This window comes from Fistularia commersonii, chromosome 11, assembly GCF_037954325.1.
Source record: "Fistularia commersonii isolate RoL2024-O1a breed Wild chromosome 11, RoL_Fcom_v1.0, whole genome shotgun sequence".
NCBI lineage: Eukaryota > Metazoa > Chordata > Actinopteri > Syngnathiformes > Fistulariidae > Fistularia > Fistularia commersonii.
This window is the reverse complement of record NC_141294.1, coordinates 2177501-2193719: the sequence shown is the minus strand read 5'-3', so window position 1 is coordinate 2193719 and position 16219 is coordinate 2177501.

Here is a 16219-nt window from a genome sequence, read left to right as displayed (position 1 = left end):
TCTTTTCACCATTATTCCGTGTTATTTGACTGGGTTGTGTCCAGGATTTTATTTTATTTTTTGAGGGAGGGGTTTTCAGACAAGGCACAGACTGCAGAAGGCTGTCATAGAATGTTACATTCTATGCATGTGTAAGTCACATTTATGTGGCCAGAATGGAAAAAAAAATAAAAAATTATAATGCATCTCCAATTCAAGCATCCGTCTATCTAGATTTGTCCAAGGTGCCCAGACTGGGGGGGGGGGGGGGGGGCAGCTGCAGCCCGAACAATTTTTACTGCCGAGGAAAGATACGATTGTCAGTTTATTTGATAATAGAACCAGGAACGTAACTGAAACCCTTCGCTGTTTGTCGATAAAAGCTTGGACGTTTTAAAATCAAGTCTAAATCAAAAAAATGGAGCGAGGAGTTTTTCAGAATTGACTAAAAAGAGAGAGACGAGAACAACTTTATTAATCCCGAAGGAAATTATTGTGCCAGAGTTTCAAGTAAAAAACATAACAGTAATAGATAATAGTAGAAAGGAGGAAGAATAAGAAATATAATGAAATATGAAAGAAGATGATGTAGGTGAAGCGGTGTTTAGGTTTTTTTTTGTATTTGTGACAGACAAAGCAATCCGGCTCGAGATTACAAAGTCAATGAAACGTTAAAAAAAAGAAAAAAAAAAGACAGAACTTCTAAAACTATTTTTAAAACCGAGAAAAGGGGGTGGACGAACTCCCGTCTGCATATCGAAACCCAAGGATTCAGAAACGAGCCTGGAAGAGTCAAAGGAAGGCACAGAAATGGGAGGTTTAACGGAAACGTAAGAAAATCGCCAGCAATCGTTTGGGATTTTCCTGAGATACACGTCCGGTCACATTAACACGAAGAGATTTACTTTATTGATCCCCGATGGGGAAATTTGCCATTTATAAAGTCAAAAGCAGTGCAGTTGGGAGCTGATATAAATTTCAATAAAATGAATACATTTATAGAACAAGCCGGTTTCCATAGTTTCTGTATCGTTCTCCAGGGAAATGTTTTTGTTCTCATTTAGTTGTTGAGGTGATTATTCCTGCAGTGCAAGTGTGTTCTTCGTGCACAGACTCACCTCCGGGTAAATGCATTTCAATTTCATTTGAAAGAATATGAACTCACTCTAATATTATTTCTTCATTTTTGAAGTACTGGGAAAGAGGGTTTCTGGTGTTGTTTTTTTTTAATAAGTGTATAAAACTAAAATTTGATTTGAAATGCTGAACTGCTTCCAGTTTCAAAGCAACACAAGAACGATACTTTCTGAATGTACCCGACTTCCACTCTCCACCAACACTAAACAATAAACCTTTAATAAGACAATTACGAAGTCAATCACTTAAAGTGAGATTGGACCGTAAGAGAAAAATGCAAAAAGAAGGAAATAGAGTTCAGGTGTTTCTCTCTGTTCAGCTAACAAGGCTTATCAATATGTCGAATAAAACAAAGTTGGATTTTAAACAATAACCCCGGCTTCTATCTCATCATTTCTGTATTGATTGATATTTTTGGTGATTTGGTTCCATGAAGACATTCGCAAAAAAAAAAAAAAAAAAAACACCGGCTGAAATTACAAGTTGATCAAACAGAGGCTTCACGTCACATCTTTGGTTCTCCAAACCAGCGGAAATGCTAGTTTTGTGCTACTTTACCATGGCGACAATCACACCTGTACCTGTCAAGTTCATAAGCGTCGTCAGGAGGAGAACAAGCACACTTTCTGACAGTCTGACATTTGCAAAGGCTGAAGGTGCCAAGACGCACAAAACCACAGCGACTGGAAGACTTGGAAAAAAAAAAAAAAAAAAAAACGCTTGAGACATTTAATTGAGCTCAGTGAAAGACCCTCCGGGTCATTTGTCTTTCCTTTTATGGGAAAAAAAAAAACAGCAAAGCTTCTTTTTCTTTATTGCAATCCCTTTTTTTTTATCGTTCATGATCCCCCACGCCGTAGAAGAATTCCACCAAATGTCAGCCCTAAACCACAAGCGCTGGTCGCAGCAATTTGCACCATAGTTACCAAAAACCAAGCCTCACTGATACGATATACAGGTATAAACATCTCTGGTAGGACCACCAACATCACCAAAGTATTGCTTTTTGGGTAAAAGTCGTCTCGCCGTTGGTCCATTTCTCCTGATTTCCCACAGATAGAAAGCGCCGCAGGAAAAAAGGCAGAATATGTAACAAAAAAAAAAAAATCCCTTACTGCTTTTTCAACAGTGATGTCTGGTGTTGTTAGAAGGCACAATATCACCGGCATGTTACGTCACCAGTGTGTTCTTGTAAGGAAAAACTAATGGCAACATGATATAGATGAGTCAGAACACTTGATACTTGGACTAGAAGATCCATGGTGTGTATACATATATATATATATATATACACACACACACACACACACTGAAATACCACATGCTAGATCTGGATAAATGACATTCTTATGACATAATTTGTTTTTGACATTGTTGAATGTGCTGACAACAAAAATGATCAATGGAAATGAAATGTATGAACCCATGGAGGTCTGGATTTGGAGTCACACTCACAATGAAAGTGGAAAAAACACACAACAGATTGATCCGACGTCCTTAAAACAAGTCAAAATTAATCCGTGTTGCTTATAAGTGGACACTTTGATTCCACAAAAGTATGAGTGACTTACATCAAACTGGAATCCGCAGTGTATTTTTTTGCATCTTTTTTTAAAGTTATACGAGGGCAGTGTACATTTGTGTGAAATTTACATTTGAAATCAAATTTAAATAAACAGACTTGCATTTCACAGTGGAAAGGATGATGTCTTACCTGTCGGGGGAAGGGTTGTCAGAGACGGTCTGGGATCCAAACAGAAATGTTCAATAACAGACAGGCCATCAAATTTGGGTGAGAAGCTTGGAGGAAACCAAGCTACACGTACTTAACTTCCATAAAACACACAAAAAAAAAATAACTTTTTGATACGAGGGAAACTAACTTTGCAAGATCGAGGCCAAACGGGTAGAAAACGGGGTCTTGGATGGACGTAGGAACAGGTGTGGTGATCGGAGGGAGACGAGCAAAGGGGGACCAGGTGTGGTGATTTACAAAACAAGAAGCAGAAACAGAATAACTGTATTTTTTCCAGAGGGATAATTGGAAGGGCACATGGAGGATGAAAATGGAGAAAAAAATATAGAAAAAGGAGAATATATATACAATAAATAAATAAAATTAAAAAGAATAAATAAAGAAAAAAAAGTAGAATATATATATATATATATATATATATATATAGAAATAAGATTAAAAAGAATAAATAAAGAAAGAAATAGAATATATATATATATATATATATACATACATATATATATATATATAAAATTAAAAAGAATAAATAGAGAAAAAATAGAATATTATTTATTTTATACGTATATATATATATATATAATAAATAAAATTAAAAGGAATAAATAGAGAAAAAAAGAGAATATATACAATAAATAAATAAAATTAAAAGGAATAAATAGAGAAAAAATAGAATATATGTATAATAAATAAATCAAATTAAAAAGAATAAATAGAGAATATATAGAATATATATATACAATAAATAAAATTAAAAAGAATAAATAGGGAAAAACAAGATTTTATAGACATATATATAGAGATATATATGAATAAATGACTTTACAAAACTATGCACATTGTCTGTACCAAATGTCCCTTTACATAATAACATCACAAATATAACATGAATGATATTAATTCCACCGCTGGCTTGGCGATGAGGGTTTTGCAGGGTTTCCAGTGTTTGACTAAAGGTTGTCCTCCTCTGATCTGCGACGATCTTTCGGTTGTTTTTAAGAGCCCGAACCCGGTTATTCAAATGAACAAGTTCATAAATAAACTCGATCCATTAAAGTGAATCACGGGACGACTCCACAGCAGGTCTGATGGGCCTCCAGAGACACCATTTCCTGATTATTGTGTCTCCTCCGCTGCTCACTCAAGGCGAGGAGGCGAGAAATAGACCATTCTCTGTCTCGGCAGCCTAATTTCCCCTAATGTGCCGCCGGAGGTAGATATATATAATTTGGATAAAAGATAAGTTGGAAGTGTTCTAATTTAGTCAGTGGTGAATGTAATGTTCTTTCTCTGCTTAAATTTTTTTTTTTTTTTGAATAGCCTCATGGTTTCACAATGATGATGTCTTTTTTTTTTTTTTTTTTTTTTTTTAAAAAGGCAAAAAAAGTTAAAATGATTATAAAAAAAAAAAAACTTTTCAGTATGGTTGAAATGGGGGCTGAATGGGATGTAAACTGCATGAAACACATAACGGCAAACCTACGACTTCAGACAGACCTATATCTTGACAAATGGGCACCAATCAAAAAATATTTGGAGAGTTGAGGATATTATCTCTATTTGACTGAGCTAGATGTTGTTTTTTTTGTTTGTTTTTTTGCTTGCTATTGAGGAAATAAGTGAATTGCTAAATAAATGGTAGAAATAATTATACCTATAAAGAATATTGTATAATGTGTATCTTTTCATGAGGTTTTTTAAGAATATGTGTGACTCTGTCTGGGAACTTGTTCTAATAAATGTTCAAAAAAAATAAATTGGGGCTGAAAAGAGCTCAAGGAATCAGACAACACCATCAATCATAGCGGTTTATTCAAACCCTCCTTTTAGCTTTGAGCCTGAATTATCCCAAAGCAGCACCGAAACGCCTCAAAAGGAATTAACAAAATCTCAAAAATCAATTCTGAAATTCACGGAGAGCTTCTGTGAAGACGCTGAAACACTCCTTCGTCTTGTTAAAAAGCCAGATATTCACTGCTTTTTGGTTCGCACAGCTAAAAGCTTCTGTGGTAATCTAGGCATGAAAAAAAAAATAAAAACAGGTTAAATTGTCTCCATATCTTTGAATGTTACTATTGATTGGTTGCCAAGAGCGATTATAGACGGCTTGATCGATTTCTCTCGGGGAACCGGCAGGTGGCAGACTTTGTTTCGAAAAAATGACAAGCTTTTTCTTTTCTTTCATCGGGGCTCAGGTGATTCGTATTTATTTCTTTATTTTTAAAATTCTATCTTTGACATCACAAAGGCAGTCATGAGGTGCAACCGGCATGCCAGTGACTGCAGATCTAACAATTGTCAACATAAAAAAATTTAAAAAAAAAGAAACAGCCTCTCTGAAAAATGTACCCGAGGGAAAACAAGCTGGAGGAAAATAAATTTGTTCCTGAAACAGAACCGTGAGGCACGCTGTATTTGACATGGGAAAATAATGAGACGTGTTTGTTCAGAGATACGGAACCTCCAATTTGACAGGTAAGAAGACAATTTCTAATGATGCACCAAAAATCCTCACCCGGCGCCTCGGTTTCCCCAACGGGATGCTACGAATAATCTCAGCTGAGGGTGAACGGGGTTCCAAAGGCGCCAAGATTGGGAATACACAGCAGCTTTAAATCATGGTTTCATAAAGTCAGGCAGTTCCCAGAAACAATGTCGTCAAAAATATTGTCTGGTAGAGAATTTTTTTTTTTTTTTTGTTTCATTTTAAGTTAAAAAAAGCTATCATTTGGAGGAGAAATGGCTCCAAATCATTTTATTTTAAACTATTTGAGTTGATAAGAAAATAGCATTATGGTTAGTGGATAGAGTTGTTGATTTTTTTTTTTTTTTTTTTAAAAACAAAAACACTAACAAATTCTCATGAGGTGCGAGGAGTCAAAAAAAAAACCTGATGTGGATGGGTTTCGATTCGATCCCCAGCTCCTGATAAAGACTCAGTTTAAAATATAAAATTGAAGTTTTAAGCCGAAATAAGAATCATCGCAGCCATGCAAAGTGCAGGAGCGCCACTGTTTAACATAAATGCAACCGAACGGATTGAAACTTAATCCAAGACATCAAACTGACACTCGTGAACTTAAGAGTATGTTTATCTCAGCGAGGATCGGTTTGCGAACCCGTCGATGTGATTCACGACGACCTGAACCGTCTGCGGTAGGAAGGCAAACTAAAACTCAGCTCGCCGGCATTTCTTTTGCTTCCTCTCTCTGCTGAAAAGCTTTAAATTTCTATTAATATCCCGATATGAGGAGGAAGGGGTGGCGTCTGTGGCGGACAGCTCCGGGGGAAAAACCGGCAGATGGATAATTAGAAGTTAGACTGCCATGAGTAATTAAACGCTGATCATAGCAAACACAAGCGGGCGAGCGTGCACGTCGACACGTGCACAAACAGAAGCATCCGGAAAACGTCTCAGAGCTGCTGTACCTGCCCGCTGGTTCGAGTTGGATTTTTGAGGATTCAGTTTGTTAATGTGAAACTACAGTGCTTTATGTCAATCAAAAATATTAAACCCTCAAACCTGAACATTTAGAGTAAAAGGGAAGTTTTGGCTCGATTTGCTATTTTCTTTGAATATTTCATATTGAATTTAGAAACTTTTTTACCTTTTGTTTAATTATAAATGACGTCAGTATAGTTATGATGCTTAAAGATTTTAAAGTAAAATGCCCCAAAAAATTAAAATTTAATTTTCATTTTGTTCGCGTCACATCAGAGGTGTCCAAACTTTTTGCAAAAATGTGTGATGGCCGATATTCTTTGAACCGTTAACACTAAATGCAAATGAAATATTTCATGACATTTTTTTATCGCAAATGACATACTTTTTATGTCTTACAACAGAACACAGTTCTAAAATTTGTCAATTTGTCCACATAATAAATGGATAATAAATGGAAAGTAATTATTTTCCATAAATGGGAAATAACAAAAACTTTTAGAAAGATTAAGCATATCTAAGTTCATTTTAAATACTACACATTATTCACTATCAAATGCTCACTATGAACTTCTAAATTTAAATCATGTGATCAGGAAAGTAACACTAACAGTGAATTTATTCAGAAGCACAAAACATACGAATCATTATTTCAATTTTACACTCTGATCAAAAATTCGAAGTACAAAAACAGGTTGCTGGACTGAATTCGAGTTTATCATTGGTTTTATGAAAGAGGCCGCGGGCCGGTGTAAATTTGAACACGGGCCACATTTGGCCCGCAGGCCGGACTTTGGGCATGCCTGCTTTACATGATTAAAAAAAAAAAAAAATTAAAAATCAAGGCCGCCAGACAAAATAATAGCTCACCCCTGATGCATATGTACACCCTTATTAGGCAACTATTAGTGTGCAGAATTATAATGCAACTCAATGATAAACAAATATTTTCTTATCTCACTTGTTTATTTTCACCTGTTAAAGTGAGAATAATAAACAATTTACACGTAAAAATTTCTAAAATTTCCAAAGTTTTTTTCTTGACACTCCAGGCCGGTTTAAGTTGTGAAATATGGCAGCGTCAGTTTTGATTCTTCTCAAATCTTTTCTTCTCCGCACGTTTCTTGCAACCATGTTGACTATTTACGATAAAATGTTTGAGGGTTCTGCGATCACGGCCCAGAATCTTGGATATTTCAAGAGTTCTGAATCTCTCTGGAAGACTTTTCAGAGTCAGTTAAATCTCTTTTTTTGGCCCATTGTTCCTGAGAAGAAGAATCTGCTTGATAGTTATGCGCACTTTGATACCTTTGTTACACAAATATGCATGATATGCATTAAATCCAATAAGCATTCAAGTTTCTACAGCTTGGAGTTGGAAATTATGGATAAAATGATGACATGGTCAAAAAATCACTTGCCTAATAATTGTGCACACGGTGTATTGTCAGATTATCAAGATTGCCTGTCCACAGACATGGACTTGTGGTGTCTGTTAAATTATTATATTGTATGAATTATATATATATATATATATATATATATACACTGCTCAAAAAAATAAAGGGAACACTTAAAAAACACATCCTAGATCTAAATGAATGAAATATTCTTATGAAATACTTTGCTCTTTACACAGTTGAATGTGCTGACAACAAAATCACACAAAAATGATCAATGGAAATCAAATGTATCAACCCATGGAGGTCTGGATTAGGAATCACACTCAAAATTAAAGTGTAAAAACAAACTCCAGGCTGATCCAACTTTGATGTAATGTCCTTAAAACAAGTCAAAATGAATCTGTGTTGCTTCCTGAGTGGACACTATGATTTCACACAAGTGTGATTGACTTGGAGTTACATTGTGTTGTTCAAGTGTTCCCTTTATTTTTTTGAGCAGTATATATTCATATTTATTTTCCTTTTTAAAAAAAAAAACTGTTACGCTGCTGTGACAAAGGAATTTCCCCAATGGGGATCGATAATTACGTAATAAGCACGTCTCTAGTGACTTAATCATCTTCAGGCAGAAGAGAGAAGCGACCTTGAAACCATTATTTACAATCTGCGCACATTTTTATACCTGGGAATGTTTGCTGAACATTGGGAGGCATGTTTGGGTCCTGACCTTGCCGCTCCTTGTTGTCCTGTTGACGTGTAAACGGGTTGATGAAAGGTTTTCAAGCGATGCGAGATCACCGGGAAGCCAAACTTGGGCCGTAAACACCTTCCACAGCACCGCGCTGACTCCAAGACCAGCTGTGCACTAAACGGCACCATCTGCGGACATTCCCCTAAAAGTTGGGCTACATATGTCAACGAAGCGGCAAATTGATTCACTTAAATGGCAAACACTTGGAGAGTTGACATTTGGGTGACAGTATAACCAGGAAATAACTTAATTAACGCCTCCAGACTCGAGATCGGTGTAAATTGGCACCGACAATTAATATAGACTCAAATGCCTCGGGTGCTTGGATAAATTGAACCGTGAACAAACTTGATTCTTTCCCTCTTGGCGTACTAGTTCTGAGGTCGCTCACTAAGTTACCAGGTTCCACTAATGGAGCGAGCAGATTTGGTTCATTGAGGTTTTTGCAGGTAAATGTTATTGACAGCTTACATTTATAATCATGAGATTACAAACACTTAGTTAAGATCCATGACAGATAATGGATTTTTCCCCTTCATTTTCCCTCTTTAACCAGCAAAATCTGGTTAAGTCATGCCAGAAAAAATATCAATTCATCCCCTCCGTCCCTGCAAGCGGAACGGTTGGATTGTGAGCCAAAAGGAGGATGCATTTCTACAGAACTTTAACATTTCCATTCTGCTGTACTGACCAAAGTGTCTTGGTCTTGATGAGATTCTGCACATCCTGGACTTCACGTCCAGACAACTCTTAGCTCATAATGTCATCCTGAATTATTGCATGATGGAAAAGATATTGGGTGAAGCCATTATGGATGCAGATCGTGTTTTCCAGGGGACTCATATTGCATTTTCTTCACCACTAAATATTTATATTTTGACAAATAAACACTTCTGTGTGCTCATTTTAGAATATATCTTTGGGTGACAGAAGTGGAGACGGGAAGAGAGAGGACAAATCTCGAAGCCGAGCAAATAAAAAATAAAACTACTCGAGGTCAAACTCAAATGACTGACTGACCAGTACACAGGATTTGTTGACTAGAAAAAAATTGTTGACTATTGAAATAAAAAAAAAAAAAGTTCCATCTATTAGCCTAACTTGCCAAGTGAAATTAAGATTACCCAATGAAAATAATTGAAAAATACATCTTAAAATAATTGCAATAAAAAATTATGTATCGCAATAAATAAAAATAAAAATAAAAATGAAAATAATAAAAAAATAAAACAATAAAAATAGAAAAATAAAATAAAATAAAAATAAAAACAAAAATAAAACAATGTAAATAAAAAAATAAATAAATATAAAAAATAAAATTAAAATAAAAATATAAATAAAATAAAAATGAAAATAAAACAATGAAAATAGAAATATAAAAAATAAAATAAAAATAAAAATAAAAATAAAAATAAAAATAAAAATAAAAATAAAAATAAAAATAAAAATAAAAATAAAAATAAAAATAAAAATAAAAATAAAAATAGAGGCCACTGGTACATAATCAAAGAACCTGATGTTATTCACAGCTGAGGAGGTTATTCATAAAATAAAATAAAAAGACATTTTTTTCATCACATTTGCTATTGTGTTACAGGGAAAATTAATTTAGCACCTCCCCAAGTCATGAGGCTGCCTGTCCTTTCCACAGGAGGTCAGTGAACATCATTAAGTTACTAATTTGTAATTTTCTTTTCTCTTCCCTAATTGCAGATTGAAGATGCGTTTGCTATGTTTCTACTGGCGGTAAATGGACCAGTCAATGATCCCGTCATAACCACCACAGTAACCTGAAATTATTTCAGCTATATTAAATTAGCACCAGACACTTGGATAATGTGCAATGCAAGAGTATTTTTGCGGAAGAATTCTAATAAGGGAACAAATTTCCCACCTCATCACCTGTCCATTATTTCCTTATTGGTTCTCGCTTTCCACACATACATGACTTAGAAGGAAAATGCATTTACGTTGCATCTCAACAACGGTAAGCCTCACATAACGCAGTAAAGCGCGACCCGACTTGAAGACGATAAAGAACAGAAAATGCGATAAAAACAAGAAAATAGGAGGATTGGCTTTAAAAAATCCCTCTGAACTGTTTTGTTACAAATGCCTGGCGCTGTTTGAGTCACAGCCTCTAAAATTGCCTGATCTTCATGTGAAGGGGAATTTGTTTCATTGTTTGAAACAGATATGGGATTTAGAGGTCTGAATTTGATGTTTTGTTTTATTCCCCAATATACCGGTGCCTGTTTGAGCTTGTCAAATATTCGAACGGCTAGTAACATTTTCTTGTGCAAGTTATTGAACGTCTTCTGTGTTACGCGAGGTCAAGCAAACTGCTTGGGGCGAATGTCAATATACTGACATTCAGTTTAGGGAGGAACGTTGATGTAAAAGGTCAAACTGAACTCAAGTCAAGCCATCACGCTGATTGTTCTGTGGCTAATATCATGTTCATTCATTCATTACCTCAATCTCTTATCTTTACGTCCAGGCCAGGGGTGTCAAACTCATTTTCACCGAGGGCCACATCAACATAATGGTTGCCCTCAAAGGGACACATGGAACAGTATGAATGTAACAAAATGTAATGTAAAATAAATGTCACTACTCCTTAATGTTAAATAACTCTGAATGTATAACTCATTCAAATCCAAAAGGTCACATATGCATTTGCAGAGATGTAGAAAAATATATTTTACTAGTTTCTCTGTCACAAAGCTAACAGAATGCTTCATGCCTAGAAAGAGTATTACAGATGCAGTAATTGCTTTGAGAATGCTAATAGAAAAGTACAGAGAAGGTCAGAGGGAGCTGCATTGTGAAAAAGCATATGACAGGGTGCCAAGAGAGGAGCTCTGTTATTGTAAGGAAGTCTGGAGTGGCAGAGACGTATGTTAGACTGGTGCAGGACATGTATGCCAGCTGTGAGACAGTGGTGCCATGTGCTGTAGGGGTAACAGAGAAGTTCAAGGTGGAGGTCGAACTCAATCGGGGATCAGCTCTGAGCCCCTTCTTGTTCGCAGTGGTGATGGACAGGCTGACAGATGAGGTTAGACAGGAATCTCCATGGACCATGATGTTTGTAGAAGACATTGTGATCTGTAGTGAGAGGAGAGACCAGGTTCAGGAAAATCTAGAGAGGTGGAGGTATGCTTTAGATAGGAGAGGAATGAAAGTTAGTCGCAGCAAGACAGAATATATGTGTGTGATTGAGAGGAACTCGGATCGAACGGTGAGGCTACAGGGAGTGGAGATCAAGAAGCTGGAGGATTTCTGGTACTTTGGGTCAACAGTCCAGAGCAACGGAGAGTGTGGAAAAGAGGTGAAGAGATGGGTCCAAGCAGGTTGGAATGGGTGGAGAAAAGTGTCGGGGGTACCAAGAGATAGAAGACTATCAGCCAGAATGAAAGGAAAGGTGTACAAGACAGTGGTGAGACCAGCGATAATGTAACCAAAAGGCAGGAGGCAGAGCTGGAGGTTGCAGAGATAAAGATGTTGAGGTTCTCTTTGGGAGTGACCAGGATGGATAGGATCAGGAGCGAGTCTATCAGAAGGAAAGCGCCTGTTAGATGTTTTGGAGAGAAGGTCTAAGATGGTTGGGTCATGGACAGTGGATAGTCAATATATTGGTAGACGGATGCTGGAATGGGAGCTGCCAGGCAGGAGGTCTAGAGGAAGACCAAAGAGAAGACTTATGGATGAAGTGAGAGAGGATATGAAGGTAGATGGTGTGGGAGAGGAGGATCCAGAGAATAGAGTTGGATGGAGAAGGTGGATTTGCTGTGAAGACCCCTGAAGGGAAAAGCTGAAAGGGGAAGAGGAAGAACCTCTGTTACAAAACTAGCTTTCACTGCTGCTCTGCTTTTGGACGAACACGTTCTGCTGCCATCGTTGTTTGGCTTTTAATTCTTGGACAACTTGTTTTTCTGGAAGGCTAACTTTAGCATAATCAGCTCTGTTTTTTGTGTCAAAATGCAGACGTAGATTGTACTCTTTGACAACGGACGCTGCATCATAACACAAAAGACATACCGGTTCCTCTAAAACATGAATTGGCCTTCCGTGCTTCTAATACCAACTCTGATATTATTATTTCTTAATTTCTCTTTTTTCTTTTAGTCTTTCTTTAAATGGGTTTGCCTTCATTGATTATTTTAGACTATACTGGCTTTCAGTGCTTTTTACTGTTTTGAAATGTTGTTGCATTCAAGACCTTTGAACTAGCTTTTGTAAAATGAATAGCATTACACAAATAAGACAAATAAGTTCACCTAATGGAAAGTAATAAAGAAACGCTTGCTGCAAAGCTCCCTACGCCTAAATAGCTCCCGAGCTACGTGTTAATATTTCAAAAATTCCCCAATAATGGCTCGGCTTGAATCCTCTGTACAAACCCTGGAGAGATAAGTAGTCATTTTCCAAAGAGTTCAAATTGTAGCAACTAATGGATGCCTTAATAAATCGGGCACAGGACAATTTTAAAATGTTGTATTAACCGGAGAGTTGCTTGAAAGTAAGCCAGAATTTGGGGAAAAAAATTTAAAAAAAGCATTCCCAGAAGGCAAACTGCCTGTCCTGCCTCCCCTCTCATGTTTTTTTTACCAGTCTGTTGTGTTTCCTCCGCTGAGAATGATTTGATGCGCCATCGCCAAGAATGTGTATTTAATCTCATTTGACCTTGCGGCCGAAGACAGACGGCGCATTCGCCGTCCTCCCAGGTACCTCCGGATCCCGTTCCGAGCTCGACGAAAAAGAGAAGAGTTCAACAAATATCCAGTCGGAAAACTGCCTCCGTCGCTATTTATTTTGTTTGTTCACTCGTGTGTTGCTTCGTTGTTTTTATTCCTTCAGTTCGGGCACATTTAAAACATATTGACGATAAGCCGCTCGTTGATTCCAAGACACCGAATGCTTCACGCAGCAGGAAGAGAAGCCAGATATTGCAAATATGGAGGCGGAAGCAGACACAGTCTGCTACACACAGACAGATTCACCATCTGTTGGCCCAGACTCTCTGCACAGTGAGTGGAACAATATGTATACTTTTATGCAGGGTTCGTCACGCTTCCCTTTGGTTTGCACTTGGATGTGAGGGTTTTTTTTTGTTTTTTTTTCAAGTTACATAACACCAAAAATGACAGAGGAAATGCAGTATTTGACGTTACAGTATACTCTTGTTTTTCGCGGGGGTTACGTTCCAAAAAGAACCGGTGATAGGCAAAATCCGTGAAGTAGAAACCTTCATTTTTTTTACAATTATTATACAATAAAATACTCTATTATACATCGAAATGATAGAACAAACCATTTTACAGGCTCAATCATTTGTTTCACAAATAAAAGTACTGTACTTTAGAAATGTTTTTTTCAACAAGTAATATCTGTACTGTACTGTCAAATAATAATTTTAATCATCAATGTGAACGGAAGGCTTCAAATTGTGGAGATTAGCATCGTCCACCGCGACCTTAATGCTGCTGCGAAACTTATTTCTGCTGTCGTCCTAATGTTTTTTTCTTCCTTCTTTATGGAACGAACGGAAGATTCATTAATTCCGTAACGCCGACCTGCAGCCGCGTAGCTTTTACCTTCCCTTAGCATGTCCAGAAGTTTAACTTTATCTGCCATAGATAGCATCTTCCGCTGCCTTTTGGGCCCTTTTGTCGCTCCAGAGCGTTTGTCAACATGATGGGTTTAAGAGAAACTCAAAATTGCGAGAGAATTTGCACGTACATCATGTAAATTTGTCAAGCTGTTTTACGTTCATGTACATATTAAACTGCAACGTTATTGACGCACAGGTAGAGAAGAAGCGGAGTGACTTTTTAGCCAATCAGAATGCAGAACACGACGCAGGATGCAAATCCGTGAAGTAGCGAAACCGTGAAAAGTAAACGGCGTCATAGCGAGGAATCGCTGTATACGTCCTTTGACCTTTTGCGAGTGTACTTTTCCAACATGGTGAAACACCGAGGGGTGGCATCTCTGGACGCAGCTCCGCACAAATCGGCTGAAAGTATCAGTGTTTTCTGATGCATAAACACGGGTTCAGATCCACAGCGTGGCCTTTCTGTGCAGAGGTCGCGTGTTCTCTGCGTAGGTTTCCTTCCGGTCCCAAAATAAAACCACGCGGTGGATCAATTGGAGGCTTGGTGACTGATCGTATACCTTCATATGAAAAATGGTTTATAATGGTTTAATGTCTCTATATGTGGCCCTGCAATCGATGCAGTTCGACCCCTGCCTCTCACCCTATGACTGCAGGACAAGCGGTTGGATAATGATTTTTTTTTTAATTCTTTTTTTTTGTATTTATTTATTTTTAATTTTAATATTTTCAAAATTTCATCCAATTTTATTCTATTTTTTTTTTTGTCTTGCTATATCCTGTCTTCTGCCTTTCTATTGATGTTTATACTCTAATTTATATTTATTTCCTTCTTTTCTGACATTATAACTGTTGCGCTGTTATGACACAGGAATTTCCCCTATGGGGATCAATAAAGTTTATCTTATCTTGAGTGGTTGAGGTACAGCACACACACACACACACACACACACACATTGCTTATCAGTACCTGTGTATGTGTTCACCCCCCCAAATATCCTATTCTTAGTATAAAAATAATTGTTTCGATACGTCGCCCGTTTGACGTCACCGAAGGTCTCTTGGTTCTTATTAAATATTTTTCACAGCTCTCCTCCGCTCTTGTAAGCATGTCAATATCAGTCGCATCATGTCCCACTTCACCTGTCTTTTAAACACACACACACACACACAAACACACACACACACACACACGTCCGTTTCCATGGGCTGTCACTCACACGTACCCTTCCTGACAGCCTTGCGGCTCCTGTGGAGGGGAAAGCTCAATGCTCTGTGAAATGAGCTTAGCTTGGAGAAACTTCCAATCAATTACTTTTTATCTACACACACACACACACACACACACACACGCAAGCATGCAAACACACACATGCTTTTTCCCTTCGTAACACAGACAAATATGTTTTTTTTTTTTTGTTTTTTTTTTGTTGTATGAATCAACAGAGTGTTGAACGAACAGATGTTTGTTTAACAAAATCGGTCTCCCAAGATAAACATGGGAAGGACAACATTTTCCTCTCCGTGGAGAGAAAAAAACCATCTAAGCCCCCTTCTGACTGCGGCTTTGCACTTCAAACAAACGCAAACCAAATGCTGGTGATGAAGATTTCTTTCTAAAACGCTGCTTTTTCTCAGCGATCAACAACAACAACAACAACACATATCAAAAACCAGGAAGTCATTTTAGCCTTTTAAGTGTCAGACGGGAGCAGAGATTTAGGCGCTGAATGGGAATGTGTTGATCAACGACCGCTGTTAATGCACTCCTCGGAAAAAGCACCGAATCCCTGACACCGTTAAGTGGAGCCTCTCAGTAACTAAAAGAAAATGACTTGCAGCTGTTTGCCGGGATTAAATATTGTTTGCTTCACGGTGCTTCATGGGAATTAAAAAGAAATGTTTCATGACCGTCAGACGTCTATAGAACGGTGCATAGAATTGTTTCGACGGTAACCTTTATCCTTTATAAAGGTGCAAAATCGTCTTGTCGGATTTTAGACATTATTTCTAAGAATGCACATGAGGAACATCCGTGTGTGTGTGATGCTATAAAACATTACCCCGAAACAAGGTGGACGGGAAGCTCAACACCACCGGTTTCCGATTCGGTAAAAATTCAAAGACATGCACTGTG